This window comes from Furipterus horrens, unplaced genomic scaffold (genome assembly GCF_987537825.1).
Source record: "Furipterus horrens unplaced genomic scaffold, mFurHor1.1.pri manual_scaffold_9, whole genome shotgun sequence".
Taxonomy (NCBI): Eukaryota; Metazoa; Chordata; class Mammalia; order Chiroptera; family Furipteridae; genus Furipterus; species Furipterus horrens.
In genome coordinates, this window is record NW_028327179.1 from 99,600,346 (window position 1) to 99,613,250 (window position 12,905).

General features: G+C 45.4%; 2 non-coding genes across 2 annotated transcripts; both read right to left on the reverse strand.

Annotated features, from left to right (window-relative positions):
* Nucleotides 1-8,783: 8,783 nt before the first annotated feature.
* Nucleotides 8,784-8,855, reverse strand: TRNAC-GCA (transfer RNA cysteine (anticodon GCA)). The gene has a single exon. It is a non-coding gene; the product is annotated as a tRNA-Cys (tRNA).
* Nucleotides 8,856-11,163: 2,308 nt separating this feature from the next.
* TRNAC-GCA (transfer RNA cysteine (anticodon GCA)) lies at nt 11,164-11,235 on the reverse strand. The gene has a single exon. It is a non-coding gene; the product is annotated as a tRNA-Cys (tRNA).
* Between the last annotated feature and the right edge of the window lie 1,670 nt (nt 11,236-12,905).

Below are 12,905 nucleotides of genomic sequence, written 5' to 3' on the forward strand. Positions count from 1 at the left end.
TGGGGCCCCGGCTTACTGAGCTGTTTTTAGACAGTAGCCACACCTGCGGCATGTGAGCGGAGATCTCCCTGAATACATATTTTTGTCAAATGGAATGCGTGGCCATTAAAAATTGCAATTCTGAGCCCTGGATGCTGTGGCTCAGTGGACTGAGCATCGGCCTGCGAGCCAAGTGTCGCTGGTTCGATTCCCAGTCAGGGCACATGACTAGGTTGCACATCAGGTCCCCAGTTAGGGGTGTGAGTGAGAGGCAACCACACAGTAAAAAGAAAAAAAGAAAAAAGAAAAAAAAATTGCAATTCTGTGTATCAGAATATCACCATGACAGAATTAACTTCTAGAAAGAAAGAAAGAAAAGGGGGGGGGGGAGTCTGATTTTTCCTAGAAAGAAAATTGATTTTTATGATTTTATTATTTAAAATGTATATAGTCAACTGCTGGATACCTCTGTGGCCGTTAAACGGGGACATCACTAAATAAGATACTTGCAACTAGCTTCCTGGGCCAGCAAGGCTAGTTCTGCCAGGACAATAGGGTGACACTGCCACCAGTTTATTAAATGGTCCTTCCTCTAATAGGAACTGTTAGGTCCCCCGAGAGTGAAAGGAGAAATGACAGGAGAACCCATGAATTTAAAAAGGATGAACTTGGCCAGCTGCGGCAGGTGGGCTGAGACCTGAGGTGTGAGGAGTGAACAAAAGTAAGGAAGGGGTTTTTAAAGGGGATAAGGGGAGAGGGTGTGCAAGGGCCTCTGTAGATGGTTTGGGGGGAGTTGGCTCTGAGAACAGAGAGGCTTACTAAAACAGGAAATTTACCTAATTCTTTCCGGCAGGCTAAGTAAGACATCTTTGAAGGACACAGGCCTCACCAGCAGGCTAAGATATCTTAGTAACAGGCAGTTACTAACATCCGCAGTTACTGAGGGGGTAGCAGATTTAACGGGGCTTGCTAAAACGGTACCAGAATTCCCGGAACCCAGGGTTTAAGCCCGAGTGGAACTTATTAAGGTAAAGACTTGACTCCTTTTTAATTCTTGGTCTCGAAAATTTTTTGGGTGGTGATGGCGTTTCATTGAAGCAATTTCACAGACGGAAGTCTTGTGCCCTGTTTCAAGAAGATACCTATTTTCAGAAGTAGCTTTAAGATTGTTGCGCTCATACTTTTTATTCCCAACTTCTAATATCTTTGTTCTTGCCGCTATACACAATCAGTAGGGGAAGAGTTTGTCCTTACAGTTTGGACCTGGGAATGTGACAACGGAGCAGTTTAACTGGTTTTCAAGTTAAGAAAATAATTGAAGATTTCACCTGCACCTCAGCTTGCCTTGTAGGCACACCAGTTGTAGCACCTTCAGTGGGACAGAATCAAAGGGAAATCTTTTCAGTGGGAATCATGTAAGCACATCAGTTTATTCAGCAAGTTCCTATAAACTGCTCTTTCTGCAGGCAACTATGGGTTATTAGTAGGTCTTACTATGCAATGTTCCCTGGGAAACACAAAATTAAGGTTTTCTTTGTTCTATAAGCCTTTGAAGGACCTAAGAGCTCCTGTTCCATCTTGTTTAAATATCTTGTATATGTACACAAGACAAATTCAAAATCTATTGTGTATCATAATTTGTTATTGGCGGAAGGGGTCGACAATCTTTCTGCTTGCAGCCAATCATTTTATATTACATCTTTTTAAAAACTTATTTATTGTTTTTCTATTACAGTCATCCCACTTTTTCCCCCATTATATTACATCTTTTAAAGCTATATTCATTCCTGAATATTAAACTAAGGGGTGTCAACAAATAATAGTATGCTTGTGCTCATAGCCTTCACTATTATTGGGTCCACAGTCAATGGTCATTTCATGAATTTCTCATCACTGATTTTACATCCCATAAATACTACTTGAAGTCAGCTTCACTCTGTGTGTGGGACCTAGGAATCTTTCATCAAGTAAGGAAAGCAGAAATATGGTTGAATTAATCATCACTCCTCTATGTTATCAACCCTAAAGAATTAAGGTTAATTCTTTGGGTCCAAATGTCACATATACCATACAGTGTGGCAGCATGTTTAATAATCTCATTAATTTTTTCGTGCAAAGCAAAATATATAGGAAAACGTTTTTAGGAATTTTTCTAAAGGAAATCAATATTTAGAATTCATAGCTTGGGTAAACCTCAAAAAAATATTTTTCTTCAGCTGCTGAAAATGGTAATCAGTCTATCGCAATTATTTCTACAAGCTTAAAAAAAATTAGATCCCAAACCGTGAGGCATTGTCTTACTAAAATTATCCTTGTAAAGTTAGCTGTTTAGAGAGAACAAAGGTATTTGGGGTGTCTCATTTCATCTAAGCTTTCAACTTTTTTTCATGCTCTCCATATTTTTAATCATGTTTCCATCAAAGATGATTTGTCATACATGTGTTATATAGTACATGAGTATTTTTTCCCTTGTGAAACATTGAAATAGCCATGTTGATACTGTGCTTTTAATTTGTCCTCCTGATACGTAAAAAATCACCAAATAGGGCTTTTCTTTTTTAAGATTCACAGACTAAATAGAATTAAATAATTAAATATCAGTTTCTAAAAACTATTTTATTTAGTGTTAGGAATGCAATTGAACCAAATTATTCTACAGTAATTAGAGTTATGATGTAATATAACCTTTATTATTTTTCCCTGTGGTAATACTTATATTTTTATAAACATCTGTAGACTCAAAGAAGCTCTAACATTCTTTCTAAAGTTATCTGGATAACATTCTCTCAATACCACATTAACTGTTCATATATTTACTTAACTATTTGAAAGTTCTCATTTATTCCACAGAACCAACACCTTTCATAACCTTCAATAATTATTGTAGCATTTTACTTTTGCAGTGTTAAAAATACAATCATATACACTTCAAAAGACTGTTAGCATTTCAACATATAAAGTCCATCATCAGATTCTGTGCTTCAGGTTACCGCTAGAACTCAGAACCCATAAACCGGAAAGGAGGTTTCCAGAGATTACCCATCGCTACGGATGACGTGCCGTGTTTCTGTTACTGCAGATTGCTGCACTGATGGGATATGATGGACGTCTACCCCGTTGCAGTTGTTCCTCATGTTCAGGTCTAAGATGACAGGAAGGACATTCCGCTTTGCAAAGGCCAGGGCTGAAGCCACAGAGCAGCAGCAGCATTTGGCCAAACATGGAGCCGGAGGCAAAGGTCAGCACCCGCGCACGCGGTTCTCACCAAGGCAAACCTGCAGCCCTGGCCACTGTGCCAGGACCCCTTACTAGGACTGCAGACGGAATGTTCTATGTGGTCTTTGTCCATCGAGGCTGAAATGATGGATGCTACTTTTTAATTTTTAAAATACTTTTATATTTATGTGATGTAGATAGGCTGAACATTTTTGGATTTTTACTACCAATGGCCACCAAAATTCTGAGATGGACGCATTTACTTTTTCTTTTCGTCTGTCTCCATTCACATTTATTATCCTTTTCCTGCGCTTTGCTCCCCACAGCCCTTGTCCGCAGGTTCCCCACTGCGCTGGCAGGCACCTCTCTCTGCCTACCTTGGGGTCTCCTTGGCTCTCTTCTCTCCAGTCTTATTTACTCTCGCGGCCTGATCTTGGTCCCGTGTACTTCCCTGCAAGTTATTCAGCGTAAAGCCAGCATATTAGGCAAAAACCGTATGGTGTCAACATTATCTTGAACATCTCTTAGCCTGCTCCGCAGGTACAGTGCACATGGTTTTATATAACTCGGTACAGCAATTCTTAGACACACCAATGTCTTAGATATGGACGGTAAGGTTCCAAGGGTCCAAATGACTTTCCCGGTGTCTCAAAGATGGCAGGTGTGCAGGTGTTAGACACAATATCCAAACCCATGTCCTCCTCCCTATAAAGCTCAGGCTCTTCCCACCGTAGCTCACTTCCTTGTGGGTTAGGACTTCCTGAGTCAGCCAGAAAAAACTCTGGGCAGATGGGAGGTGTTTACTGTTGGTTCTGGAAGACTTCAAGCTTGGGGCAGGATTCTTGTGTGACCACATGGGGAAATACCTTCCTTACCGGTGGAAACCATGGGGCTGACCTGGTGTGGATGGTTCCGGGAGCTAAGCAGAATCTTAAAAATAGCTGCCTCCATCCCAATTCGCAATTTCTTCTCCTCCGAAAGCATGGAAGGCACGTGCAGAGAGACCAGGCTGCCATTTACACACGAAATGTGGAACCCGCAGGGGGGGTCTTTGAGGTGCTTACCTTTCTGGTCCCTTGGAAATATCAAGTATCAAGCAAAAGGAATTATAAACCCAGAAACTTAATTAGGCTGAAAATTAATTACTCAAGGAAAAAAAAAAAACCAGTGATTCCACTTTCGGGAATATATCCAAAGAAACCCAAAACACCAGTTCTAAAGAATATATGCACATATATGCATCTCTGTGTTCACTGCAACATTATTTACAATCGCCAAGATCTGGAAGCAGCCCAAGTGCCCATCAGTAGGTGCGTGGGTAAAAAAGCTGCGGTACATTTACATATTGGAATACTACTCGGCCACAAAAATGAATGAGCTCTTACCCTTTGCGGCAGCATGGGTGGAACTAGAGGGTATTATGCTAAGTGAAATAAGTCAGACAAGGACAAATCTAAAGAACAAAATAAACAAAGAATTAAATAGAAACAGACTCGTAGATACCGAGAACAGACTGATGGCTGCCAGAAGGGAGTGGGGGGCTGGGTGAGAAAGGGGAGGGATTCAGAAGTACAGACTGATGGTTACAAAGCAGTCACAGGGCTGTAAAGTACAGCCTAGGAAACAGAGCCAATAATATTGTAATAACTAGGTACGGTGCCAGGTGAGTACTTGAAGCGGTTGGGGGACCCCTCTGTAAAGTATACGGTTTCCTAATCACTATTCTGTACACCTGAAACTAATACAGAATAATATTGAATGCAAACTGTAATTAAATATATATATATATGAAATAAAAACATTCCCCCACCTTTGAAGAAGCAGGAGCAGCTTTGGGAGAAACAGCCACAGGACACAAGGACAATGGACACGTGGCGATGAGAACGACATGCTCCTTGGCAGGAAGAGAGGGAGGCTCCGGAGAGCCGCAGTCACACTGAGGAAGTCCTGAGCCCTCCGGACGCCCCTAAAGAGGAAGGGGCTCCAGCGGCTTTGAAGGCTCACAAGCAGCAGTCAAGGGCCTCGAGCGCATCCCACTGCGGCAGAGCACAGGGCGCCCGAGGGGTGCATGGGATATTGGAATCGTCCGCACTCCTATGAGCTGGGAGGGAAGTAAGCAGAGTTAAGTGTTCTAGGAGGCCTGTGTTATCTGAGAGGAGGGTAAAGTCGTTGGTCAACCACAGCCTTATGGACTTTCTAGTATAACCACGAAAACAGAATAGCATTTATATTTTCAAAGTAGTAGTGGAGAATGATAATGTCATAAAGAAATCTCAATTAATCGAATTAAAACAGAAAGAGAGAAAAAACATGTCATAAAGACCGAAAGCACAAAATAAGGTGGAAGATGTGAGTACAAATCCATCAGCAATTACATTAGAAGTAAATAAATGCCCCAGATTAGAAGACAGAGATTGTCCTATTGGGTTAAGACGTCACTAACTATATTCTATTTATAAGAGACACAGCTAAACACAATCTTGATACCAAAACTCAACAAGGACAGTACAAAAAAGATGTACAGCCAATCCGACTTGTAACAGAGATACAAAATTAGATAAATTATGATCTCACTAAATACACAAGGGTGGGCAAAAATAGGTTTAAAGTTGTTCGTATGGAAATAATACAATAATTAATACATAATAATGCAAGAATAAACTGAGCCCTGGTCAGTTATCTCAGTTGGTTAGAGCGTTGTCCCAATACACTGAGGTTGCAGGTTCGATCTCCGGTTCAGGGCACATACAGGAATCAACCAGATGCCCTTGCTGGTGTGGTCAAGTGGATTGAGTGCTGGCCTGCAAACCAAAAGCCGCTGGTTCGATTCCCATTCAGGATACATGCCTGGGTTGCGGGCCAAGTCCCCAGTGGGGGGCACACAAGAGGCAACCACACATTGATTAAAAAAAAAAAAAATTCAACCAATGAATGCATAACTAAGTGGAACAACAAATCGATGTTTCTCTCTCTCTCTCTTTTCTTCGCTCTAAAATCAATAAGTTAAAAAATGTAGAAAAAGAATAAACTCTGTTTTGTGTACTCATAACCATAAATCTACTTTTGTCCCACTCTGTATAAAAATGATGGAACTTCATGACCAGGTTTGATTTACATCTAGAATACAAAGTGTGTTTAATTTTACAAAAAGCAATACATGTAATTCACCCTTTCATGGACTAAAGGAGGAAGAGTATATGGTTATCTCAAGCTTTAAAAAGTTGGTTTTTTTAAGCTCTGGTTGGTGTGGCTCAGTACATTGAGCCCCAGCCTGCAAGCCAGGGGGTTGCTGGTTCAATTCCCAGTCAGGGCACATGCCTGGGTTTCAAGCCGGGTCCCCGGTTGGGGATGTGTGAGAGGCAGCCATGCATTGATATTTTTCTCCCTCTCTTTCTCCCTCCCTTCCTGACTCTCTAAAAATAAATAAACAAAAAAAAAATTTTTTTTAAAGGTGTTTTTTGAGAAAATTCTGTATCAATCCATGATAACATGATAATTTTATTTTTGCAAACCAGAAGGAAAATTCCTTAATTTGGTCAAGACCATTTACAAGAAGTATAATCCACAACATGTCCTTAATGGTGAAATCAAAACGAGACAATGCCCACTGTCAACGCCTCTATTCAACATTATACTGGAGGTCCTCGTTAGCACAATAAGGTGAGAAACGGAAACAAAATATATAAGGATTGGATAAAAAAAATAAAATGGTGAAATTTTTTAGACAATATGATCACACACATAAGAAATCTAAAAGAACCAACAAATAAATTACTAGAATTAATGAGTGTTTAGCAAGACTGCTCGCATAAACCATGCATTCCCTCACTGCCTTCAGTTTGGCAAAACCACCTTTAAAATGATACCCCAGCTCTGACTGGCCTGGCTCAGTTGCTCAAGTGTCATCCTACATAGCAAAGGTTGCCAGTTCGATTCCCAGTCAGGGCACGAAACTGATATGTCTCTCCTACTGATGTTTCCCTCCCTCTCTTTCGCCTCCCTCTTCTCCCTTCTAAAAAAAAATAATAATAAATATAAAAATAAAATAAATGGTACCCTAGATATTTTTGTGTGTAAATTTTGACAGTCTAAATTAATAAATATCTTTACCCTCCTCCCAAATTACATTTAACTCTTATGATCCCGTTCCTTATTTGTTACTAACCAGTATTTTAGTTCTATCTTTTTTCCCCCACAGCATAATGAATTTTAACGTCTCCTCGGAGGAGGGGAGGTTAAGCTGCGTATTTTTGGAGACAACCTGAACGTGGTCTGGCATCTTGGTACAGAAATGATTTGGCCCATCGCTCTCCTGGGCTCAAGATAACAAAGCACGTAAAGTTGGCTCAGCCGCTCCGGGCGGGGGCAGAAGGTGAACAGGGAGGTGGTTTCGGGCAGAGAAGCAGAGCACCGGGGTGAGCTCCAGTTCTTGCAGACAGAGGCAGTGGGTGGACGTGGGGACAGCCAAGGGCAGCCTGATGCTCAGGCTGGGTCAGGCCGCTGTGGTGGCCTCTGTCTGCCTGGTTCACCAGCTAATGGCTCTGGAAGCGCAGCTGGATCTCCCTCTGGGCCCCCTCCTCCAAGTCACTGGTGTGGGTGACGTTCCTGCTGATGTGGAAGCTGGAGTCTCCTCGAATGGTCGGGGGGCGGCCTCAGCTGAGTCGGCGTGTCCTGCCATGGCCCTTGATGCACAGACATGCTGGGGCCTTCCCAGACCACGGCCACAACGGGGCCGGAGTGCATGTGGCTGACGAGGGCTGGATAGAAGGGCTTCCTCTGCAGGTCTGGCTAGTGCTCAGCAAGGACACTCTCTGACACCGAGTTGGGGTGCCCAAGCAGGCTGCGGACCCAGTGGGCCTCACAACAGCCTCCGTAGCGTGCCATGCCCTACAAGGCTGCTCGTGCTGGTGGCCGCGGGCACTGGCTGAGCATTGGAGGAGTGGGCAGGCCAGTTCCTTCTTTTAAAAAAAACCTGTAAATTAGATATTGATACTGTGTTATTTGGTCAATGATTTTTTTATTTACTTACATATCTTATAATTTCCATGTTTGACTTTCCTTCTTGTATCTCAGACCTCCACGTGAGATCATTTTTCTTTTCTTCAAAGTGTATACTTAAATTTTTCTTTAGTGAGGGTCTGTTGGTGATCAACTCTCTGAGTTTTTATCTGTCTTTGAAGAACAGTTTAGCTGGGAATAGAATTCAGGGCTGACTCTTATTTCCTCTCAATATACGGAATGTGTCATTACGCCATCTTCTGCATCCTTTGCCACTGTTGAGAAGTGGACCGCAGGCCAACTATGGTCCCTTTACAGGTGATCTCAGGTTTCCCTCTGGCTCCCCGGGAAGGCCAAAGTCCTGGTCTCAGCCAGGACATCAAATTCACATTGGAGAGCCGGGACCAGGTGAGGGGAGAGTGGGAAGATCAGAGGAATGGGACAAACATGTGACCTGAGCAGAGTAGCCCTGTGCTGCGTGGGAAGGGTCTCCTCTGCTTCCTCACCCTCTGCAGGAAGACTCAGAGGCCAGATTCAGCAAGAGGAGAGAACACTGGAACTCCTTCATGACCTTTACAGGCTAAAATGCTAGGGGGCACCCGGATTTGAACCGGGGACCTCTTGATCTGCAGTCAAATGCTCTGCCCCTGAGCTATACCCCCTGCCATACCAGTGAGGCTCAATGAACACCCTTTCCCTGTGCAGCCACACCCAGAGCCCAGAGCTTCTGCCCCAGATGCCCCTTCGCGTGGCTTGGCTGAGTTGCCAGACCTGCTTTGCTGCTAACTCATCCCCCCCTCATTGGAAGCAGCACCAGGCTCCCTCCTTCCACAGCTCCACACCCTCTCCACCGTCAGACCCTGGAGGAGGGCAGTAACCTGGGGAGCACCCCTGACACCCGGAAGGACCTAGAGTCACATCTGTGTAGTGGCTTTTGTGCTCAGCGCTGGAAAACAGACTCAAAGTCCCCATGGCCAGACTGAGCATGGAGCACCCCAAAGACAGGACACATGTGACTGGACACAGATGGGAGCGCTCTGCACGACGCCACACGGGAGGACGCAGCTGAGCCCTCTCCCGGGCCCCAGATCCCCACACCGCCAACCTTCACCTGCTGGGGAGATGGAGAAACGTCAGTCCCTAGGCCCAGGTCCACCTTCCTGGGCTCTGCTCTGCGGAGCTGGGTCGGGGTCTCTGGGAACCACGCTTCTCCTTGGCCAGGCGGCCCCCTGGTCGGTCCTGCCCACAGGGTTCCAGAAGGAGAAGGAGGCACTTGTTCCTTCCTGCCTGCTCTGGGGTCCTGTCAGTGTCACCTGGCAGTGAGAGTCCCTCCCAGTAGCAAGAGTGACGGCCACGTGCAGTTCGGTGCTCACAGGTCCAGCTTTATCATGACTCTTCAGGGACAGCAGCACCCCTTAGAGATCCAAGTCCCTGATCCCCAGGGGCGCTCCCCAAGCTTGTGAGATTGAACGAGTTCGTCCCCTCCTGCGTGTCCCCAGCCCTGGAGTGGTGGCTGCTTCTGCAGTAATGACCTCCATGATGTAAGGTACAGAGAAACTGGTGACTCTCAAACCAGAGTAGGAAATAATTAGCAGCAAAGAACAAATGTAATTAAATCTTGAATTTGGGGGTCTCTGAGTCAGAGTCAACAGTATTAGCTTACCCAGAAGTCAGGAAGTGATGTTTCTGCAGCTCAGTGCAAATGCCTCTGGGATGGAAGGGGGAAGCTATTCATCACCAAACACCGGGAAATGGGAAAATGTAGCCAGACAGCTCCGCAAATAATTTAGGAGATTACTACCCTCAGTTAATTTAGTGAATGGCGTTAGATTGTAACTCTGGAGTATCCAAGCATGGAGAAATGGAGGAGGAAGGGGAAGTGGGAGCTGGGGGTGGGACTACTTGTGTAGTATAAAACCAGCTTGCTTGGTCTATTTGTGTGTGCACCCAGCTCTGCAGACCTGTGAATAAACAAAGCCTTAGCTACTGCTGAAGTCCGGTGTCCTGGTGTTTTTGTGTTTCTCGCAATGACACTTGATCTTCCTTCCTGCCCTTTCAGTTCTCTTTCCTGGTTGTTATGGGTTGAATTGTGTGCCCCCCATGAAGTGTTGAATTCCTAGCCCCCAGTGTGCAGGAATGTGTCCTTGGCCAGGTAAGCTCAGTTGGCAGTGTCATCCCGATGCCCCAAGGTTGGGGGTTTGATCGCCAGTCTGGGTGCATACAAGAAGCATCAATGAATGTGTCACTAGGACAACGATAAATCTCTCTCTCTCCCTCTGTCTTTCGGGTCAGGGTTAATAATAATTTTAAAAAGCTGGAATTTGTTAATATGAGACAGCCATGGTGTAGTATGGGTCTTCAGTCCAATGTGACTGGTGTCATACGAAGAGACTCACAGGCAGAAGACAGCCATGTGGAGACTGAGGCAGAGACTGGGTGACGCACCTGGCAGCCAAGGAAGGCCAAGGATCACCAACAACCTCCAGAAGCCGGAGGCAAGGAAGGACCCGCCTCTGGAGCCTTCGGAGAGAGCACGGCCCGTCTGACCCCTGGATTTCAGACCCTGGCATCCGGAATTGTGTGGCAATAAATTGCCGTTCTTATGTCACCCGTGCTGTGGCACCTGTCACAGAAGCTATAGGAGATGGGTGTACCGGTTAACGAGAACTTACATCACATTCTGTTAACAGAACTGGCTCAGATTGTGTCTCTGGACTGGCCCCTGGATGATACTCAAAGTGGTACATTGGGGTCCCAGGAAACAGACCCTCAATGAGGGCTTGGGGATGGACTGGGTCTGCCCCTTGGTCTTCAAGGCTGTGCCCAGTGTCTGACTGGATCCTGAATCAGAAAGGATGGCTGTGAAGACACCGTTTCATCGGCTCCAGCCAGCAGCCTCCTGTGTGGGGACTAGCGTATGGTCTCCACAGAACTTTGTCAATTCAGCTCAAGGAGGAAAAAGACTCTCAAAGGGGGCACCCGGATTTGAACCGGGGACCTCTTGATCTGCAGTCAAATGCTCTACCCCTGAGCTATACCCCCTCTTATTAACAATGGTGTGTGATTAATCAACTTCTTTACACTTCCACTCACACACAGGCTGCTGATTCTGACTCAGCAGAGAGCTGCTAGGCCTGCGCAACTGTACAGGCATCTCTTACACCATAACTCTCATTCTTTTTCAAAATGGCACCCTCCCTTGTTGGCACCTTCTTGGAAGGTCACTAAAAGTTCCACTACACAACTCAAAAGGTTTGCCTCTTAGGGTGCTCTATCAAGATCCAGAGGTGGCTGTCACAAGGCAGTTTCATTTACTTTCAGCCAGTTAAGGACACACATCCAAAGCCTTGCCACCCCCCACCCCAGCTATTTGGTCAATTACATGTTGATTTCCTCTTTGCAGTTTGCTACTTTCATGTGGTTGCGTTTCAGTCAGCTCATCCTGTTTACTGCTGCATCTGCAAAATACTGGGCTATATTTTAACATTTAGCAAGAAATAACATTCAGAACTGCCCAGGCTAGACACCCTGGTCCTATCCAACCTTCCATTTGAGACAGGACAGTCTGTGCCAGGGTTGGTCTATCAGGCAGAGGATGCGACCCAGAGGCAAGTGGATCTTCACTGAGCAGACTGGACTGTCCATTGCCTGCTTCCCAGCTGAAATCACTTTCAAGTCAGCATAGTGTGGGACTGTGAGAAACGCTCACAACAAAAACTAGGACACAGGACGTGAGCAGTAAAGCGAGGCCTTTATTCACGAGTCTGCAGAGCTGGGCGCACCCTCACAGCCAGGAGAATGTGCGCACCAAGCAGACAAAGATGGCTGGTTTTATAGTCTTGGCTTCCCCACCCTGAAATTGCCACCCTAAAGTGATTAGCTTCCTCATCCTGAAATTGCCACAGCAAAGCAAAATTGACCAGCCTCCTCGCCCTAAAGTGAGAGCATCAGCTCCCCCTCCTCTCTCCTCCTTCCCCGTTTCTCCATTACTGGTTACTCCCGAGTTACAATCTAACATGTTCATCTAAATGCCCCTATTGTGATTTGTGAATATGCTAATGCTGTCAACTCCCTTCTCAGAGATCCTCTAATTACATTTGCCCTTAAGACCCTTTAATTACATTTGCCCTTTGTTACTAATGACTTTCTACTGGTTTGAGAGTCACTATGTCCTTGTTTCTAACAGGACCAAGATGACCTTGGCTCCCAGCTCCCCTCCAGACTCTGCATCTGTTTCAGGCATTTGAACTTCAGTTTTTATTTCAGCTTTCTGTCCTGTGTATCCTGCCCTCGCTGCTCCCTGCCCCTTCCCGTCTTTCCTTTAGCCATCCCCTCCAATCCATGATGACACAGATTTTCTAAACTGTTTCCTTGAATTTCTCTCTCAAAACCAAATCCCTGTCCTTCTTGTGCTTTCCCCAAGTGGTTCGGGGGCCTGGGAGATTCTTGGGCAGGCGGGTCAGGATCGATGGCAGGACTCTTAGTTGGATACAAAATAAACCAAACCCTAGCAACTTCGGATGACAAATCTTTATTCTGTCTTGCAGTTTCAGAGGTTCGGGAATCCGGGGGTGGCTTTGCTGGGCGGCTCTGCTTCAGGGTCTCTCAGGAGCTTGCAGACGGGATGTCAGCCGGGGCTGCTCACCAGAAGGTTTGACTGGGGCCGAGGACCCGTCTCAGCCCTGAACGCTCACTCTCACGTTGGAGAGAGG